The 21,248-nt window shown below is 42.8% G+C and overlaps 1 protein-coding gene across 2 annotated transcripts in view; it reads right to left on the bottom strand.

Moving 5' to 3' along the window:
- Positions 1-20,053, bottom strand: part of FHL1 (four and a half LIM domains 1) — a 57,826-nt gene extending 37,773 nt beyond the window's left edge. Inside the window, exon 1 of one of the 2 annotated variants that reach the window (XM_036919151.2) lies at positions 20,036-20,053. The gene's annotated coding sequence lies outside the window, so the exon portion shown is untranslated. Of the gene's footprint in view, positions 1-19,471; positions 19,606-20,035 lie in introns of those variants that run through there. The other variant, XM_036919150.2, reaches the window with a different exon arrangement.
- Between the last annotated feature and the right edge of the window lie 1,195 nt (positions 20,054-21,248).

Below are 21,248 nucleotides of genomic sequence, written 5' to 3'. Positions count from 1 at the left end.
GTTCTAATACTGGCCCTGCCTCATATCAGCCCTACCTCACAATGGTAACCTACCTCACAAAGAGGTCATAAGGTGACAAGAGGGTAGTGCATTTAAAGCAGCAGTGGCTCACATATAAAAGGTACTCACTGAATACTAGATAATCACTACCATATAATAGGTGCAGACAAAATGTTACCGAACTTGGATAACGATTTCATATATTGCCACAAACGCTAGGCACCAAATATACCCCTCCTTTAGATCCAATCCAACTTAAACTTCAAACCTTCATCCATCACACCGTATGTAGCCTTAATATACTATTTTGTTTTACTCGCTCTTCCAGAATTGGTTTTTCCTGGACACGGATTTGATACCCGCTGGACTCTACTTGAAAAAGTCCTGTTCTCCCCTTCAAAGGACCAGAATAGCTTCCTCCTTAAGACCCCGAACTTGCCGGTACCAGCCCTGCCTTCTGTCTGCTCCCCACCTCTACACGTTCAGGCTTTGAGGGGCCCCAGGCGGAGGGAGGGAGGGCAGAGAACCTGTCTTCTAGTAACCACACCAAGGGCCTTGGCTCTCCCTTTCAGAGGCAGACCTTGCTGGCCATGTTCCCTGGCACCCTCCAGAAGGCAGGGAGGAGGGCCCAAGGGCTGAGCAGGCCAAACTCCTGCACTGGGGTCCGCCTTGGGCCCCTGCCAGAGGACTGTGGTTCCACGTTTATGGTTTCATCATCAAGCACAGGCCCACCAAGAATGATGAAAATGTGCAGCGAGATTTTTAACAGCAGTGGTGTCTGTGTTTCACTTTACTGTCTGTGCTAGTGTGTCCCACTTCACATTTAGTTGGGGTTGGGGGGCTGAAGACACTCACGGCAGGTAGAGTTGTATACGCTTTTCAATGTGCAGTGTGTAACTGGCTGCGACCAGACATAATACAAACTGTGTTGACAATATTGCGCAAGTTAAAGAATAAAAACAGAACAGCAGCCAAACACTGGGTAAAATGTGATGACAGCAAAGTAATCCAAAATAAAACCCACACACTTTAGGGTCAGTTGTGCTTTAAAATAAATCATGTTACTCTTATCCCACCCTGACAGAATAAATAAGTGAAATTAGACAAGCCATTTATATTATTCCAGAAGAAGCCAGTAGCTATGTTCTGAACACATTTAATATACATGAGCCTTCTCCTTCAGGTTTAACAATAGTATTATGGTCACAGACACTGGTAACCCTATCACTACTGACAGCCAAGCTTAAATGATCTCCAAATCACCAATTGGGCAAATTATGTGTAAAAATAAAATCCAGAGACAGCAGCTGTTTGAAAGAATCTAAAAGACCAGTTGAATCAATAAACATGGATGAGCCCCATAGATTCATGATCTTCTCTAAATTCTTTGAATATGATTGTCATGGTAACCATTCCTTAATCATGTCCTTCAGAATATTCTCTCCCACCTAAGAAACCAGAGCAGTGAAACCCACATATCTTCCTAATTAGGCACACTTGTGAGGGTAACAGGCGGCTTAGACTTCTCATTTTTCCTACTTTTATTCAAATGCTGATGTAACTATGGTAGGCAGAAACATTGGCATAGGCACCACTCAAAACACATTTTAAATGTTACCATAAAACACAGTAATACAGATGAGATGGCCAGTGGCTCACTTCCTTTAACAGAAGAACTGATAAAACTGGCTCTCATTCAGCAAAATGACTTATTGTTTACATATATACATAAACTGTTCAGATGAAAGACGTCTCATTTTTTATAATTTCAACATAATCAAGATCTGCAACATAATGACATCTTTAATAATATATTAACCTAACAAATCAACAAAAACTGAAAGGATATTGCATTATAGAAATATAATAAAATTTAAATTTATGTCTATATATGTATGTATGTATGATTTAGTATAGAGCATATCGCCAGATATGCTCTGGAAGATCCTTTATTGATTCCACACGTTTCTACACTTATTTTATATGATATAATCATAATATTCTTCACAATTTGGAAAGAGAAAGGTTTTACCTTTAACCAGTTTCCAAAAAGATAGGTTATATTTTTAAAAGGTATCTACTTAGATATACTACACATTTAAAGTTGTGAGCAGTCTAGATTTTTCCCTAGAGTTTTACAGTTCCTTCAGAAAACTAAAAAGTGCACAACTTTACCAAAGTTAGAGTGATGAGCCATTTTCAAACCTTGCATTGGAATATATGTAACCCTTTAAAATACTGAAGTTGCTTTTTGAGTTCTAAACTAGTAAGTCCAAGATGTCTTTCCTTTGGATGCGGCATGACCTATAAACTAACAAAAGGTGGGAAGGTGAGAAATGCCCCCACCAAGTCCCAAATAAACACCTAGAAGCTCTTTCCATGGGCCATTTCTGGATGCAAATTTAAAGAATGTTTTGGTCATAAAGGTGAGGGAGATAAGAAACAAAAATATATTTGTTTATTTTTTGACTGGAGTATTTAAAGCATTAAGGATACTTCTGCAACAAAAGCAAAAATAAACAAGTGGGACCACATTAAACTAAAAAGCTTCTGCACAGCAAAGGATCCATCAAGACGAAAAGGCAACCTAATAAACTGGAGGAAATAGTTGCATATCATATATATGATATGGGGCTAATAGCTAAAATATATAAAGAACTAACACAACTCAATGGTGGTAAAAACCCCACAAGGAATCGAATTAAAAAATGAGTTGAGGATCTGAACAGACAATTTTCCAAAGGAGACCTACAGATGGCCAACAGGTACATGAAAAAATGGTCAACATCACTAACCATCATGAAAATGCCAAATCAAAACCACAATAAGGTATTACCTCACACCTGTTAGAATGGTCACCATCCAGAAGACAAGAAAAAGCAAATGTTGGTGAGGATGTGGGGAAAAGGGAATCCTTGCACACTGTTGATGGGAATTTAAATTGGTGTAGCTATTATGGAAAACAGTCTGGAGCTCCTCAAAAAATGAAAAATACAAATACCATAGTATCCAGCAATCCCATTTCTGGGTATATATCCAAAGAAAATGAAAACACTAACCCAAAAAGATATGCACTTCCATGTTCACTTCAGCATTATTTACAATAGCCAAGATATGGAAGCAACCTAAGTGTCCATCAACAGATGAATGGATAAAGGAGATGTGACACATATATACAATGGGATATTATTAAGCTACAAAAAGAATGAAATCTTGCTATTTGCAACAACACGGATGGACCTTGAGGACATTATTCTAAGTGAAATAAGTCAGACACAGAAAAACAAATACCATATGTTCTCACATGTGGCGTCTAAGAAAAAGAAAACAAGCTCATAGATAAAGAGAACAGATTGGTGGTTGTCAGAGGAGGGGCTAAGGAGTGGAAGAAGTGGGTGAAGGGGGTCAAAAGGTTAAAAAACAAGAACAAAAAACAAAGACTATAGCTATTTTTCTCTGTATACCATTGCCTAATTGCTGGCTAATGAGCTTTATGACAATAAAGAAAAGTAGAAGATGAAAAAAATAAAAGATTAAGAATACTTAAGAATAAAAGAGCTGTCAACAGAATAGAAGAAACTAAAAAAATCATCCGGCATTAGGAATAAATGGGAACACACACACACACACACACACACACACACACACACACACACACACATCAAATGGTGAAATCCAGCAAGAAAAATGGAATGGCAAATATTTGCTGAAGTCAAAAGGTAAAACCTTGAAATTGTTGTCCTTTGCCCTAATGTTCAATGGTATTTTTGTTTTGTTTTAAAAATATGGAGACTGATGTCCTTTCAGTGACTATTACAACAGCTCCCAAATAAAACAAATGATAAAATAAAAACTCACTTAATTGACTGATAGGCTTGAATTAGTCATTGCCAAGTTTACAACTTTCCCACAACTCCAAGCATTCTTTTGGTAAGAGAAACAGGACTTTTTTCCCCTGCCATGATGACCATGGGTAGCTTTCTGGGTGACTACAATTCTGTATTTTTATATAAACTCACTGGGGAATACACACTCCCCAGATTAGAACTCCTAAATGAAAGCAATGAGGCAGAGAGGATGAGTACAGATCCATAAAATGTGACAATTCTGGTAGATGCATCTAGAGAGCACTGGCTGTCCCAGAAGTCTGAAAGGAAATCCTGAGCCAAGGACATTCTACCATTGCCCTTGCTCCCACAACCATCACCAAACCCTGTCTACTGGTCCTGCCAAAGAGCTTGCATTCTTTCCTTACAATCTCATTTCTACAATTCTAATTTGGCCCATTATAACTTCACATCTAGACTACTTTATCAGACTTCCTAAAACCTACCACCTTGAATGTACCACTCACTCCCTTTCCCCCAAGCTTTCCTCCATTGTTATCCAAAGGCCAAATTTCTAGCATGAAATTCAAGGCCTTCCAATCAGACTAGGACCGACTTTTTACCTTCCCTCATGCTGAACTCTGAGTTTGGCTGACTCCGGTGCTTCTGAGGTTTATCACCACTGGAAAATAACAGGTGCTTTGGCTACACCATCCTCCCCTAAACCATGATTCTCAAAGTGGCTGCATCTGGGAGCAGGTGCCCCGCCCACCAAGTTCCCCTAGATGAATCTAATATGCAGCCAAGTTTGAGAACCACTGCCCCAAATTCCTATAGCCCTATATAGTTGTCAAAGTTTAGTGGACATCAAAATCTCCTGGGTGGGGCAGAGGGGTGTTAAAACACAAAGTGCTGGGCCCCATTCCCAGTGTTTCTGATTCAGTAGGTCTAGGGTGGACCCAGAAATTTGCATTTCGAACAAGCTCCCAGGTGATGGCTGATGCTGTTGGTCCAAAGACCCCACTTTGAGAAATACTGGTATATAGTTGTCTAGAATAATTATACAGTATGAATCTGTGTGTGTGTGTGTATGTATGTGTGTGTGTGTGTGTGTGTATATATATATATATATAATAGCATTTATTACATGTATACTTCTTTTGGCGAAAGATCTTGAATGCATCATCTTCTGGAATCTCTTCTAGTACTGCCTTGTACTGTTGTTTAACTTTTTAACACATGGACCAACCTGCAGAATGTCTTAAGAGGTTATCTAGTCCAATTCCCTTTTCATAAACCGAGACCCCGAGAGGGGAAGTGATTTGCCCAAGGGATCAGATGGTTATTGGCAGAATTTGGGCTGGGCTTCAAAACTCCTGTTTCTCTCCTCCTCCCCCTCAGCTCAATACTCTTTCCGCTACATACTTCATGTGTCTCTAAGAGCTTCTCCAATTAGAATGGGCATTCCTTGCTTGAAGAAGTCACTTTTGTTTTTAGTATTCCCCACAGCATCCAGGGGGCCTAGCAGAGTGCCTTACACATAGAGTAAGCACTCAATAAACATTTGCTGATTTCATTTTATGGAGTACTCAGACTCACAGTTTACAAGCTGGGTTTGGCACTCCATGAACTGTTTCCTTGTGCCCTGGCAATTGGGCAGCCCTGCTCTAGTCAATTAGCCATAGAGTAAATCCGTCACGTTAGCATGCATGCTGCCGGTATCTGCCACAGGGACAAGAATAAACACATCAAGAAAAATTACAGGGGTTTTAAAAGAGGAAGGGATGATAAGTTTATAAGGTGACACAATTCAGCTTCCAAGTTGTGTGTCATAAACTGTTTACAAAGTACCCTAAGTTCCACTGTATACCTAACAAAGCAGCGTGGCAGTAAAGACCTGGCAGTTGGGGATGTCTCAAGCCCACTGCTCTGCTAGTTTAGAAACTTAGGCCGACGGTCCCCCAACTCTTTTGTGCTGAGGCCTTCCTTGTTCCTTAACAGAAAATTCACAAATAACTGAATTAAGGGTAGAGAGGAGATTGAGGGGAAGGGAGACGAAGAGGAACCAAAGGGCGGCGAGAAGCTGTTGGGTGAGCAGCAGGGACAGAGGATGTTGTCACATACCTGTTCTGCATGCTGCTGCCACTACACCTCCCCAGGCCCTCCAGCTATTTCCAGCCTGATTAAGCCTGTCTATACCTGTGATGCTAATAATACCTTAGGAATTTGGTCAGACTGTTACTTTTGCCATCTCCACAATGGACAGGAATTGCTGTATAATCAAGTCAGCTGCAGAACCTGGTATCAAGTATGAAGGAATCTGTGCCACCATTTGGCTCACTACTGGCACAGATTAACCTGTGATCTTGGCAACTGAACAGGAATCCCCAGCCTCCATATGGATGGTGACTCAAGGGAGAGGTTACTTCCGTCCCCTTTTTCCCCTTCCTCATTAAAATCTGCTGCTTCTAACAAAGGTAGGACCACATGTACAGTCAGTTAGGCAAGCAGTGATATCCAGAAAAAATGAGTAACAGCAAGTATATAACAGAATCCACACATAAAAATTTCTTCTGATATACAAAGTAAAACTTCTAACTAGCTCCCCCTTTATTAGTACTTTTTCAGGGCACTGCATGAAGTTTCTCACTCTGGGACTAATCACAGACCTGATGGACACCGTCCATGAACCACCACATCCCCACATCCCCAAGATACCCATTTCCCTGAGTGAGCGCCCTCATTTATGTTCTAATCCTTGATGACTTGTCAGGGTTTTTCTCTTCTAGTGATTTTAACACCACTGCAACATTTGCTTGTCCCCCTCAGTGTCCCTCAGACCCCATGCCCCCCTCTCTGCTTACTACCAGCTACCAGAGAATGTTCTGTTTACACAGCCAATTCAAGGAAGTAACACATACTTGCAGATACTCATAATGATCACGCAGTTCCAATATATAGAAACCAATTACAATACGACCTTAAAAAACCTAATCTCACAAGGATTTCACACGGAGGTTCCGGTGTTAGGTCTAGGCTACTACAAGCCACAATAGCCTTTGGCCCAAAGCAGTCAAACTCTGACCTGGATATTGGCTTTAAGATCTGGCATGAGCTCATGAACTGCCACTGTTGCTAAGAACACCACAAATGCAAGGGTAAAAAAAAAAGCTCAGTGGGTTATAGGGCAGGGAATTCATCAAGTCTGGGGCTCCACTCCACTGCAAAGATGGCATGAGGCTCCAGTGGTGGCAGAGAAAGGCAGTCTCACCACAATGCCCACATCGACCTGTCCAGTAACTATTGTGCAGCCAGATGGTGGTTAGCAAGATTAGCCACTCGCTTGGAAGCACACACTTCAAATTTTCAGGGGCCCATGACAGAAGTTACGTCACTCAAGCAGAGGCACTTCTTTCACTATACTAGTACTTAAAAACAAACACTACGTTCACCTACAAGTGGATAATAAAAAGCACCTGACAGATTCTTTGGCTTTCTGAATTCCAAAGGTATGAAGGTTTTTTTTTTAATGAGTAGATTTCTTTTTAGCAGTTTTAGGTTTACAGAAAAATTGAGTGGAAAGTACAGTTTCTATGAACCTCAATACCTTCTCCCAGCTTCCTCTATGAACGTCTTGCCTTGCTGCTGTACATGCGTTACCATTGATGAACCAGTATTATTAGTTACTAAAGTCCATAGTTTCCATTAGGGCTCACTCTGTGCTGTGCATTCACTCTATGGATTTTGACAAATGTTGAAAGGTTTTTTTCCTTTACTGTACATTTTGAGAAGCAATAAATCTCCTTACCTGCAGATAATTTTAGTGGCTTTAGTTTTGTAAAAGGAAGCTTCATAGGAATTTTGTAACACAGATCCCTCACTTCAACATAACCCTGAAAACACAGTCAACTTTGATTTCCTGAAAACCAACTGTTCACAACTCGCAAACTTCTAGCACGGTTCCAAACTTGAAAGGAGCCTCAAGAAATTGGACCACACCAAAAAAAAAAAGTAAGAAAAACAGCCTCCAAGATGATATCTGACATGTTGGAATGAGTCCTTCTGCTGACACCTTGGTCTGGAGATGTTTATAAAAACAGCTTTGTCATGGGAAAGTGGAGCAGCAGAAGAGGAGCATCAGGAGACAGAAAAGATGGGGAAGCAGAAAATTGGGAAAGGAGACACGAGGACAGAAACAGTTGAAATCGGCAGTGGCAGATGGAGACCAGATGCAGCACAGAGTGACAGCCTTAAACTGCTGAAACATTCATTCAATTGAACCTATCATCAGGAAAGTAACAGCACATTAAAAGCTTGCTTTGCACGTACATATGCAAAGATGGTACACCTTCCATCCACAGAAAACTCCCTCTGAAACCCATGAGAAATCTTTTGGAAGGCTCAAGGGATAGGGTTTTTCCTGTAGAATAATTATATGCATACACTGTATACTAGCTAGACATATAGGTGTATAGAGATGTAAATATCTATTCTCCTTTTTTCTTTGTGAATAAGTGAAGCAAAATTCAAATTATTTTATTTGTCCTATTCTTGGGGGATTTGACGTGTCACTGTAACCACTTCAGAAGAACATACACCTGCTTTTTCATTTTATCAGAATTGTTTCTCTGTTGGCTGTCACTTTCCTTTGGTCCAAACATGTAGTATGACTATGAAATAAGGATGTTGTAGTTCACTTGCAGGGAAAATTCTTAAGTAGTTATCTTTAGGCAATCAGGAAAATGGTCTAGGAAATCAAGCCTGGAACCTCCCTGTAATACTATTTTATCTTGAACACTTGAACATAGAGAAGAAAATTGTGTTTTGGATACAAATCTGGTCTTGGGATATAGAGAAGGAACCACAAATTCTCAAATCTAAGCTTACAAAGTGGTTCTTGCATAAAGGCAGATCAGTGGTTGCCTGGGGACGGGGGCAGAGTAAGAATGTACTGCAAAAAGGAGTATGACGCAACTTTGGGAGAGCGACAATAATATTCTACTTCCTGACTGTTGCAGTGGTTGCACAGCTGTGCTGTACACATCTGCCGAAACTCATCAAATTGAATATCGTAAGCGGATGCGGTTGGCTGTATGTAAACGATACTCAATAAAGTGGATATTCTATTTTATTGACAATCATTCCATAATGTATATCGTGTTGGACTCTTTAAATATATACAATTATATTTGTTAGTTATTTCTTCATAACGTGGGGGGAGAGTTGACATTCAACAATGGCTCTCAGCCAGGCTGACTGCTTTACCTGTGTATGCAAGTGTAAACTCTCACCTCCTTCATCTGGCTGTGAGGTGTCTCCTCAGCTTGGGTAGATGTACTCACTATATTGGAAAGTCCCTTCTCAGTTCTTTCCTTAAAACAGGCAGAGTTTCTTATGGCCTAGAAGGGAAGGGTCTAGGATTTGAAAATTTGAATTGACCCTGGCATTTGGAGATGCAGAATCTTAACAAGGAACATAAAGTGTCTCCTTAGCTTCCAGAAGCTATCTGGATGAGGACTTTATCATTGAAAACATCTGAAACTACAATTATTTACAGGGTGTTTCTTAAAAAGTGTTGGCAAACAAAATTTTGTTAATATAAATGTCTAAATCTACTACTATGGCTTACTGATAGAAATATTTTTGGACTTTATAATTTGTGTGTATGCGTGTGTGTGTGTGTGTGTGTGTGTGTGTGTTTCTAGGAAGCCTGGGGAGACACCTATTACTCCAGTTCACCTGGCCACGTGAAAGTGCAGATAACTGACTATGTATACAGGCAGACAAGTAACCAGCTTCACAAACAAGAATGGTGTGTAAAACTAAAGCTGGCAGCGATTCGCTGAGAAACCAGTCTTTTATGTTTTCCTAATCACACATTTTAAATTTGACAGGAGTCAAGACGCCTCACTCCATACTCTAAAACTGGAACTGAATGACAAGACTTCTGAATTAATTGAGGATAAAAATTTAGTTTCGTACCATCCTCATCAAAGCACCTTGATGACAAAAACTCTGTGTTCCCAGCTGGTGTCACCTGATGCAGAAATGTTAGTGGCAGAATAGAACGAACCAAAATACGTACAGGCTGCATATACACGTAAACCTCTGAACACAGACTCTTCTCTGCAGCCAGGGCCTCAGAAAATGCTAAAGCTACGTGCAACAGTGAAGATGGATACTCAGTGCCAAGGGCTTACTATATGAACAAGTGAGAAAATTGTAACCCTGCCTGGAGGTGTGTTCTTAAGCAGTTTTTGCTCCTGTTCTTCATTATTGCCTGCTAATGACTGTGTGCACTGTCACTGAGCGACCAGCTCGTCCCAGCTTCCTGCAGTACACTGGATTTCTCTTCTGAAAAGTGGTTTGTCTCTGTATTGAAACCAATGAGATTTGCTTATACTTCATTTTTGAACTGCTATAGGTCTAAAATACATAGAAGATACAATGTGTACTGCTTTTTTTAAATGCAGTGAAACCTGGAAAAAGAAAAGAATGACTAAAGTAAGTCTTTGTTGTCAGCACTTCACTGCTTGTAGAATTTATGTTCTATTTACCCACATAAAAACACTCTGGATCTTATATATATGCCACGACATAAAATGTTCCATAGACATTCTAATCCCAAGAATTTGTACTATCTGCAAGGTTTTATATTTGCTTTTCAATACTAAGCTATTCTCACCCCACAACTGCTCTGGCCCAGTGCAGGTTGGGGAAACTATAATAACCAGCAAGTGGGGTGAGGGGGGCTGTGGGGGCAGATGGACATGACCACATGGATACACCGAGAGCCCCGAAAAAGCAAAGTGGGCAGAGCCAGCTGGGCCGCAAAGAGTCACCCTGAAAGGGAAATAGACACACAGGCAAAGGAGACCCAAAGAGAGAGTGACCCACACAGCCATACAAAGAAACAAGGGGCAGGGAAAGACAGGGAGGAAAGCTTATGAACTCAGCTTTTAATAGTGCCTGATTCAAACAGGTGTGTGTGTGTGTGTGTGTGTGTGTGTGTGTGTGTGTGTGTGTGTGTTGACACCATGATACTGCCAGCATTTACTACAATTTGTTAACTTCCTACCTAAATTTGGAAGCAGATGCAACCTTTGAAATTTCTTTTCCACAATTTTAACAGGTATCTCACCTTATAATGGAAAAACACTTTCACACAGCAACAGCTCTAACTGTGGTCTTGCAGGCTATCATGTGTAAAGACTCGTAAAGCGGTTTTTCATTTCTGTGACTACAGGCACATTCCATACGCCCTGGTCCCTGGGACTTGCTCCATAGCCCAGGGGAAATCAAACTGAGCGCCAGATGCATGAAAGAGGTCCCCAAACACTGATGTTCAATTTCAACAAAGCAAGTAAGATGAAAAATTCCGGTACTGCTCACAACTGTTTTGATCATTTTCTGAAATTAGGAAATACTTGGCTTTTTTGATATCCTTTAGTACATACTTCCACCATAAAAGCTTGTTCTTTTGAGGGACAGGCCAGCAAAAAGTTCTTGACTGTCAAGAGTTTTTAAGTACAAAACAAGAACTTACCTATGTATGTAGGACTTACAGCTTCTAACTGAAACTCTGACATCAACACATTATGACCTTGAATCAGGTGCTTGACCTCTCGGAGCCTCAGTTTCCTCAACTGAAAAATGAAGGGGGATGGGTACTGCCACCCCTTCTAGCACTGAAATTCTATTACTCACGTTGAAGGAGGAGAAATTTTAAGGAGCTTACACACATGAGGAAGCTATAGGAGTTAGTCTGCTAACTCCCTGGCACTGTTTCCATTTCACTCTTTATGGTGATGACTTCTATCTTAGAGATGCAACAATTATTCAGAAAATCTCTTGATAAAGTAAAAAAAAAAGACTATTACTTATAAATTGGAGATTTTTACAATGGACTTGGGTCTACCAATTTAAAAAAATCACTGCATTTTAAAAAGAAATACAAAACACTGTCATTAATTTTCGGGCAGTGGATTATAACTGATTTTTATTTTCCTCTTTAGGCTTTTCTGTATTTTCTCAATTTCCCTACAACAAAAAGGTACTACTCTTTGACCCAGGAATTCCACTCCTAGGAATTTACCCTAAGAATACAGCAGCCCAGTTTGAAAAAGACAGATGCACCCCTATGTTCATCGCAGCACTATTTACAATAGCCAAGAACTGGAAGCAACCTAAGTGTCCATCAGTAGATGAATGGATAAAGAAGATGTGGTACATATACACAATGGAATAATACTCAGCCATAAGAAGAAAACAAATCCTACCATTTGCAACAACATGGATGGAGCTAGAGGGTATTATGCTCAGTGAAATAAGCCAGTCAGAGAAAGAGAAGTACCAAATGATTTCACTCATCTGTGGAGTATAAGAACAAAGAAAACTGAAGGAACAAAACAGCAGCAGAAGCACAGAACCCAAGAATGGACTAACAGTTACCAAAGGGAAAGGGACTGGGGAGGACGGGTGGGAAGGGAGGGATAAGGGTGGGAAAAAAGAAAGGGGGCATTATGATTAACATGTATAGTGTTGGGGGGGGCCATGGGGAGGGCTGTGCAACACAGAGAAGACAAGTAGTGATTTTACAGCATCTTACTACATTGATGGACAGTGACTGTGAATGGGTATGTGGGGGGGACTTGGTGAGGGGGGAAGCCTAGTGAACATAATGTCCTTCATGTAATTGTAGATTAATGATACCAAAATAAAATTAAAAAAAAAAAGAACAAAGAAAAACTGAAGGAACAAAACAGCAGCAGAATCACAGAACCCAAGAATGGACTAACAGTTACCAAAGGGAAAGGGACTGGGGAGGATGGGTGGGAAGGGAGGGATAAGGGCGGGGGGGGGAGAAAGAAAGGGGGCATTACAATTAGCATGTATAATGTGGGCGGGGGGGGCATAGGGAGGGCTGTGCAGCACAGAGAAGACAAGTAGTGATTCTACAGCATCTTACTACAGTGATGGACAGTGACTGTAATGGGGTTTGTTGGGGGGACTTGGTGAAGTGGGGAGCCTAGTAAAAAATAATAAAAATAAAAATAAAACCCATTACAAAGAACTAGGAGCTTCATATAAGCTCCCAAGGCCCAGGCTACACCCTGGCTAATTAAATCAGAATTTCTGGAGGTAGGACTCAAGCATCAACATTTCTTTCAAACTTCTATGGCAAGGTTGAGATTCAGCAGCCCAGCAAGGTTTCTCACACTTTAACAGGCATGTGAATCACCTGGGGACCTTATTGCTCTGCAGACCAATTCAGCAGATTTGGAAGAATCAGGGGTGAGCTAAATAATGCTGGTCAACTGAATATACTTTGAGTATAGAGGCTACTAGAAGAAGGTACTCCCCCAGCAGGGAGCCGATGAGTTGTGTGGATGCCCTGTAGCCAAGGCTGCTACACCCTGGGCGCACCTGGACCTGAACAAAGTTGCATTTACTTAGTCATTGCAACTATGGAGGCACCGTGCTGTGGGGACTGGCAAGGCTGCTCAATTGAAGGGTGTAAGGGAGGACTTCCAAGATTTGGCCTTGTTTTGGGTGCTTTGGGGGAGGGTCCTAGGAAGTGGGGGTTTGCTCTCAGGAAGTGGGGTAATTCTACAGTGGGCATCATAGTAATTCTTGTCTACAAGGTGGGCAGAAGGAAGCAGGGCTAAAGCTGGGGTGGAGGTAAAGCAGCAGTGGTCACACGTATCAGCTGGGAGAGGGGGTTGTTTGGTCATTTTCTGTGGTTTGGACTGTGTTCAGATGTTTGTGTCTGTGCTCACGTGTGATTATAGAAGACTGTTACTTTTGTCTTGATTCAGTCTCTTTCAGCTCTGTTTCCAAGGAGGAGGTGGGGAACTAATATTTGTTGGTCATTTATTATGCACAGATAACCAACCGAAGCTCCCACAGGTGAAATTGACTTAAAGGGTAGGATGGGATCTCAGCTTAGGGCTGTGGACTCTTCCAAGTTTGCGGTGGCCAGCATCTCTTTGGAACTTGCTCCTATGATTCAAAAACTAGTCACTGTCAGGTCTCTTGACATATAAATGTAAACCCACAGCTGCACGAAGTACACATCTGTATTAAATAAAGCCTGTAAATAAAAAAAAGGAAAGGTACTACTCTTACCATTAAAAAGTTAGATTTTCTAAGAGACTAGTGCGTTCTTGCAAGTTTTATCAGATCTCTCAAGCCCACTCTAAAATCTTCAAAGGCAGGGTACAAAATCAGGCAGTATCACAATGCATGTCCATACACAGTGGCTGATTACCCAAGTGGCTGATTGCTGTAGTCAGAATTAGGACATGATTATTATAATCAGAATCTATGGCTCACAGTCCTATGTGGAAATCAAAACAGGCATTTTATCTAAATAACATTTCTTTTTTTCCCTCAGCATCCCGGTGCTTGAGAATCATGGTTAAAATTCCTTCCCAGTTTAAAGTAAATGAAATGAAACAGGAGGTCCTTCTACCCACAAAAAAATGCTTGCCAGACAAAATATGATTGCTATTGGGCTGTTCTTTCATTCTTCCTCTGGTTTTGCTCTAAAATGCAACACATCAAAAGTTAAAATAAGTATTTAGCTGTCAAAACAAAACACACCCCCATATGGAAAACACTAGTATGAATTCGATGATGTTTATTATGAAAACAACTTCCATGGCTAAAACAAGTGTTTAAATTGTGTAAAAAGATGACAGAACCAAATGTTGTCATTACTAAGGTCTATACAACAGTCCTAGGAAAGGTAGAAGGTGGGCTGAAAGGATATTAACACAATTAGGTAGTTTCTAGTTTCACAGTTATCAAAACTGAAAAATTCAAGTAAGACAGGAAACGAAGTTTTCCAACATTACAATTACAGGCTTAGTTTGGGTAGATCTCCAGACCAAATTCCATCTTAAACTCAATTCTCATCAGTGAGAGAAGGTAAAGAAATTGACCTCACCATTCACTACCAGAATATAACCCATTGTCTAGATGTTACCTCTAAAATAACTTTTTATCCAGAACCAGTTACTCACCTCTCTGTAGCATGCTCCTCAACCCACACCCTTCATTTACCAATTAACCCCCAGCTTTAGAGCAAGCAGCAAAGGACAGAGGGTTACTCGTGGGACTTAAGTTCAAATCCTAACTCTGCCTTCTGCTTAGTTGTGCAATCTTAGACGAGTTACTTAGCTAACCTCATTGGTGAAATGTGCATCATAACTATTTTGCAGAGTTGCTGTGAGGATCAAATTACATAATGGGTGTAAATTCAACTAGCGTATTTTCTAGAACTGTAATAGGCCTTCAAGTGGTATCCATTCCCTTTCTCCCTCTACTTCTGGCCACTTCAAGTGTGATCAAATTTAACATTCATGGTTTTAATTATGCTCAAGAAAGTTCAATGGTATATAGCATAAGTGACTTTAATTTTGCTAATATTTTGAATGGACCATGCCACAGGATGTATGACATTGTGCTTAAAGCCATGAACTTCTGAGGCACTAAGACCATCTTAATTTTGATGTGTACTTCCAACCTTGACCAGCTATGAGACCTATGGCAAGTTACTTTACCTCTGAATTGGGTTCCCCACTTATAAAATGAGGAGACAGAATATCTACTGAATACAAGTGCCTGGTACAGAGTAAGTACCATAAATGGTAGCTATTACTGGTCTTATAAATATTCAGGTGGCTGTACGGGAACTAATCACTTTTAAGACTAGTAAAGTGAGCTTGGCCAACTAGTCAGTCACACCAAGACACTGTTATTATTCTCTACTCTCCTGAAGTTACTTTTTTTAAACTGTATTTTGTAGAGGATATTACATTAACCTCAGCACTACTGATATTTCAGGTCAGATAATTTTTTGTTGCAGGGTCCTGCCCCATTAGGCCATTGAATATTTAAGTAGCATCCCTGGCCTCTACCTACTAGACACTGGTACCATGCCACCCAAGTTGTGACAGCCAAAAAAGGTCTCCAGGCATTGTTCAGTGTCCCCTGGGGGGCAAAACTGCCCCAGTTAAAAACTACTGATCTAGCATTATCCATAAACAGGGGAATTCTCAAAGATCTCAGGAGGCAACCCTGCAGGAGGGCAAAGTTTTACTCAAGCGACTACTTAATACTATCCACTCTTCTGGGCTCAATATTCATTATTATCCATAATTCAACGCTAACCACAGAAAAAAAAACAATTTTGGGGGACTTAATTTGCTGTCAGAAGATGCTTAAGTTACAGGAAAGGATGCTGACCTTGCCATCTTCTTCTGACTATTTTATATAGTGAAACAAACTCTGAAATTAAATATCAAGACATCTGCTATGTCCTATTTACACAAAACTTACCTTTTTAAAAAAGGCCACAGACCTTAAGATGACTTATAAACCATATTATTTATCACAAATGAAAAAGGTTCTATTAGTTGGGAAGGGAAGACAGAATTTAAGCAGTAATTCCCTGGAAAGAAATGACCTCAATGCTTGCATGATTGAAGCATGTTTAATGTATATAAAGTGTTATGCTAGTGCCAAAAGACTCTGGACAACTCTTGATTATTCTCAACAAATTCATTGTCTATTTTTCATTTTAATAATGGCACCAGAAAGCAGGAGCCATTTCTTATCCCTGCACCGAGAACAGAGCCTCCAACAGAGGCACTAACTCAGTAGACGTTTGTCGAATAAATGAATGGTCATATATTCTGCTTAATTAAGTACTCCACTGACAAAAAAAGAACCTTTCTTTGCTCTCATCCAACAGGAGCTGAACGAAAAGATCTTTTAAGAGAAAATAATTACAGTCCACTCCCTTTTACCTCAAATCCAAACAACTGGAAACTTCAATTAACCAAGAAAAAATTTGTAGGCAAAAGTTGGGGAAAGCAGCCCATAGATAAGGCCTAGAGTTAAGGCAAGCACAAACATTGGTTCACCCCCCAGGAGGTTATAAAAGCCAATGTTGCCGGCACCAGAGGGGGAAAAGAGGGAGGGGTGTGGGATGAAGGGAACCCAGAGGCGGAGAGCAAGAAAACAGAGATCAGTCTCAGAGGCTGGCTTCCATTCCTTCGAAAAACTTATTTTTTCAAGTGTCAAAACTTCAGGGGTGGGGGTCAATTTTGAAACTTAGAGCCCATCACCCCTCAACATGCTTCTCCCTATAAAAGATTTTACCTTTTATAAATTCTGTTCATAAGAGAAGAAACAATCAGATTTAAATTGTATGTTTAACTGTACTGTTTTTAGATTGCTGCCCATGTACAGAATGTGTATCACATTAACATTAGAAATGGTACATATAATAGTGGTTATTTAAATGCATTTCGTCTTCTTTTTACACAATTTAAACACTTGTTTTTGCTATGGAAGTTGTTTTTAAAATAAACTTCATTAAATTCATACTAGTGTTTTCCACATGGGGGATATGTTTTGTTTTGGCAGCTAAATATTTATTTTAATAAGTCTATTTCCACTTAAAACATTTCCAGTTTAGGATTTCCAGTAAACAAATAATTATCTTATTTAAGTGGTCTATTAGTTTAATACATATAAAATTAGCTCCACTGCGCCGGTATATCCTACAAGAGGAATTTTACCAATTTAAATCTTATTCAAATTTTCTTAAAGCTTCACTCACTCTCTAGACTTGGTTGAAAAAAAAACATGCTTTCCTCCTCCAAAAATTCAATATGGGAATGGTAACTCAGAATTTCAAAACCCATATATGGTTACAGAACCTACACGTAGTCTTAGACTTAGACTCTACTTACAGGGAGGTGGTTTGCACAAATCATGGCCTATCTGACCAATTTCCTGTTACATAAAGATTATATTTGCTCTTAAAAATGTTCAATAAGCTTTTTAAAAGGCGGAAGGTAAAGACTCGATTGGAACCTTATGTAACCAAAATGGGAAAGCACTGTATAGCCTCACCACATTAAAGGCTATGCCTTTTTCATACGTATTCTTCTTAAGCAAATATGAGCATGTTTCCAAAGGCAAAGCTCCCATCCCAGAAGCCATTGCTTCTTCAGTGTAAAGAATGGGGAGGGTTCTGTTCCTGAGGAAAAGGAGCTGGGGAGGGAGAGGCTTTGCAAATTCCAAGGGGCCCATAATTTAAACTTATGCTATTCTGCAAATGTTCACATTTCCAAGGAACAACATAAAATTTACATTAAAACTGTCTTAATCAAGATAACGAAAAAAAATTATTCCTGCTGCTCTATAAGCTTGCCATAGACTTGATAACCCAGGGAAGAATTACATGCAATTACAAAATGATGGCTCCAATTAGGAAAACTGGATCTATTCCAAATTCAAATCAAAGGGGGCTCAGATCATCCCGATGGAATAATTTAAATGAATATAGGGGACTTCCAGCAAAGACATACGTTAATTCCATTTCTACCTCTTCTGAAAGCCAAGCAAAGGGCTACGACGACGCATCTCTTGCCCTTCAGGAAATTCAAAAACCAAACCTGGAGTCCCGTTAATAAACCTTGTTCTCGTCTTTTCCCAAGGGGTCTCTCTGGCACAGGATTTTTATTGTAAAGGGCCATCCAAACAAACGTGAGAAACTCGCGTAATCCCAAATGCAGAAAATGATAGAGCACGGAACACAAACCACACGCAGTTTCCCTTACTGATTTTCAAACCTCTACCTAATCCTGGACGACTGAGAAGAGGCCGCGAGGAATGGAAGAGAAAGAGAAACTTCGAAAGCAGAAAGCTCTATCCCAGAGCCTAGAACAAGATAGCACCTTATAAGGATTTCACGCTCTTTGAGACGGAAAGGTCACACCCTGCAGTTTTGAAAATCCACCTTCTAAGGCTCAATCCACGTGATAAAACCTTCCTCTTGCTTCTCTAGGTTCCACGCTGGAGCTGAAATCGCCCACTGTCCCCACCCCCATTCGCCAACCGCCCTCCATCCCCTAGAGAGAACCACAGGGGGCCCTCCCTCATTCTCTCTGCACCCCACCAACTGCTGTAACCAAGCCTCCTCAACAACCCCGTCGAGAAAACCGCGGCGAGCCCCCTCACCTCCACTCCCTCTCCTTCCCCAGCCCCGCCATCCCCGTTGTGCGAACGGAGGTGGGTCCTCCCTCCCTCCCTCCCTCCTCCCCAATCCCCACCATCCTTGATGAGAAAACCGAGGGGAGCCCCCCACCTCATCCTTACCCGCCCCCCACAATTCTTACCAGCCAGCCTAGTTGAGAAAACCCAGAGGTGCTCCCACCTCGCCCCACCCCCGCTGCCCGCCATCCCCGGAGAGAAATCTAAGGGGCCCCCTTAGCTCCCTCCCCACTCCCCACCACTCTGCCGAGGCGAACGTGAAGAGCCCCCTTTCCACACCCGCTCTCCCCACCGCCCCCACGCCCTCGCCAGTCGCCCCCATCCCCGCCACCCTAGTGACGGAAGCCCAGGGGCGGCATCGGCACGCACCAGAGGGGACCCCGCAGCCCGCAGCCCGGTGCGCCCCTCCGCCCCCATCCCCGCCCGGGAGGCCGAGGCCGAGGCCGCAGGTCCCCGGCCGGGAACCCGGGGCCACGGGCCCGCCCGGAGCGGCCGCGGTCGCTACCCCGGGACGCGGGCCGGCCGGGCGGGAGAGGCACACGCACGCACCCGCGGACCCAAAGCGGGCTTACTGCCTGGGGATGCTCGCCCGCGCAGCTGTCCCGGCGGCGGCCGCTGCCTGCACGGAAGCCGAGGCGCGGCGGCGGCGGCGGTGGACTGAGCCCCCCGGGACGGGCGATGGATGTAGGGCGCGGGAGGAGCGCAGGGGAGGGGCGCGAGGGGAGGCGGGGTGGAGGGCGCGCGCGCGGGGGCGGGGCGGTGCGCGCGCCTGCCGGGGCTCTGCCCGCGGGGCTGCGGGACGCGGTGCGCGCGCGGGAGCCGGCCGGGGAGGGGGCGCCAAGCACCCCGCGCGGCCACGTGCCCCGCCTCGGGAGCGGCCCGGCGGCCCGCACTGTGCGGCGCGCGGGAAGGTGGCTGCGCGCCGCGGTGACGAGCGCTGCCCCGGAGGGACGGCTGGGGCCTGGAGGCCGAGAGGACAGCGAGCCGGGGGCGCGCAGGGCGGCCTCCCTTGCGCCGCAGCCTTCGAGGCGGGCGGGGAGTCACGAGCCACTGCAGGCCGCCGCGGCCAGAGCAGGGAAGGTGGGAGCAACAAAGAGGGTCGAGCGAAGGTGGCCTCACCAGGGCCCTCAGCTTACCTGTGCACTCCCTGCACGGCGGCCCCGGGTCCGTAGCGCACCTGGTTCGGCCCCCGACAGCGGAAGGCCATGGTTCGGAGCGGCGGTCAGGGACCCACCGGCCACCATTCCCCTTAGTAACAAGCTGGAGGCAGCGAAAGGAGCCCCTTCCATGAGCGCAATGCCACCATCCAGAGGGCTTTACATGGCTCAGAAAAGCATTGATGGCAAAACGGCACGTGGCTACTCCTTCCTTGCCTCAACGTTCAGTTTACTTATGCAAGCCCTGTTCTGGGCGCTGGGAATAGAGCGTAGAGTCATGCAGGACACTATGCAACCTGCCCCAGGAGCTTGGGATCTAGTGGGGGAGAGAGACAAAAAACTGAGTAAATAGTGAAATGTGGGCTAAGTCCTGTGCAGGAAAAGAAGAAGGTGCAAATTGCGTGGTTAAGAAAGGAGGAGGTGGCATTTAAGCTGAGCCCTGAATGTAAGGAAAGAAGCAATCAGAGAAAGAGCCAGGGAAAAAGCCTTCCAGAAAGAGGAAGCAGATGTATGAAAGCCAGAAGGAGGGGGCAAATCTTGATGCCTTGGAGCTAGGAGGCAGTGATTGTGACTAGTACCAAGAGAGCAGGGGGGAGCAGCATAATATAAGGCGGGACAGGTTGACAGGGACCAGATTGTGGACTGCATCCTAGTCAGCAGGCAGACCGTTTTACTCCAAAATCAATGGGAGGCCATTGAATGAATGGCTTTCCTCTGGGGCATGACATGGTCTGATTTATATTCCTTTCTCTTTTGGGATAATTATAAATTCACATGCATTTTAAAAAAATAATACAGAGAGATCCTGTGCCCCTCTTACCCAGTTTCCCCAATGCAAAACTATAGTACAAGATCATGACCACAATATTGACATTAGTACAATCTACCAGTCTTACTCAGATTTCCCTGGTTTCACATGTTCTCATGTGTGTGTATGTGTGTGTATTTAATTCTGTACAATTTTATTGCATATATAGGCTCATGTATCCACCACCACAGTCAAGATACAAAGTTGTTCCATCATTACAAGCATCCGTCCTGTTGCTTTTATAGCCACTGCCACCTCCCCTGACCCCCTAGTCCCTTGTCATTGGGGGGAAGGCCCTCCATTTCCATAATTTTGTCATTTTAAGAATGTTATGTAAATGAATCATACAGCCTGTAACCTTTTGAGACTGGCTTTTTTCACTCT

This window comes from Manis pentadactyla, chromosome X, assembly GCF_030020395.1.
Source record: "Manis pentadactyla isolate mManPen7 chromosome X, mManPen7.hap1, whole genome shotgun sequence".
Classification (NCBI taxonomy): domain Eukaryota; kingdom Metazoa; phylum Chordata; class Mammalia; order Pholidota; family Manidae; genus Manis; species Manis pentadactyla.
The sequence above is the reverse complement of the archived record's forward strand: the minus strand, read 5'-3'. Positions and strand labels throughout refer to the sequence as shown.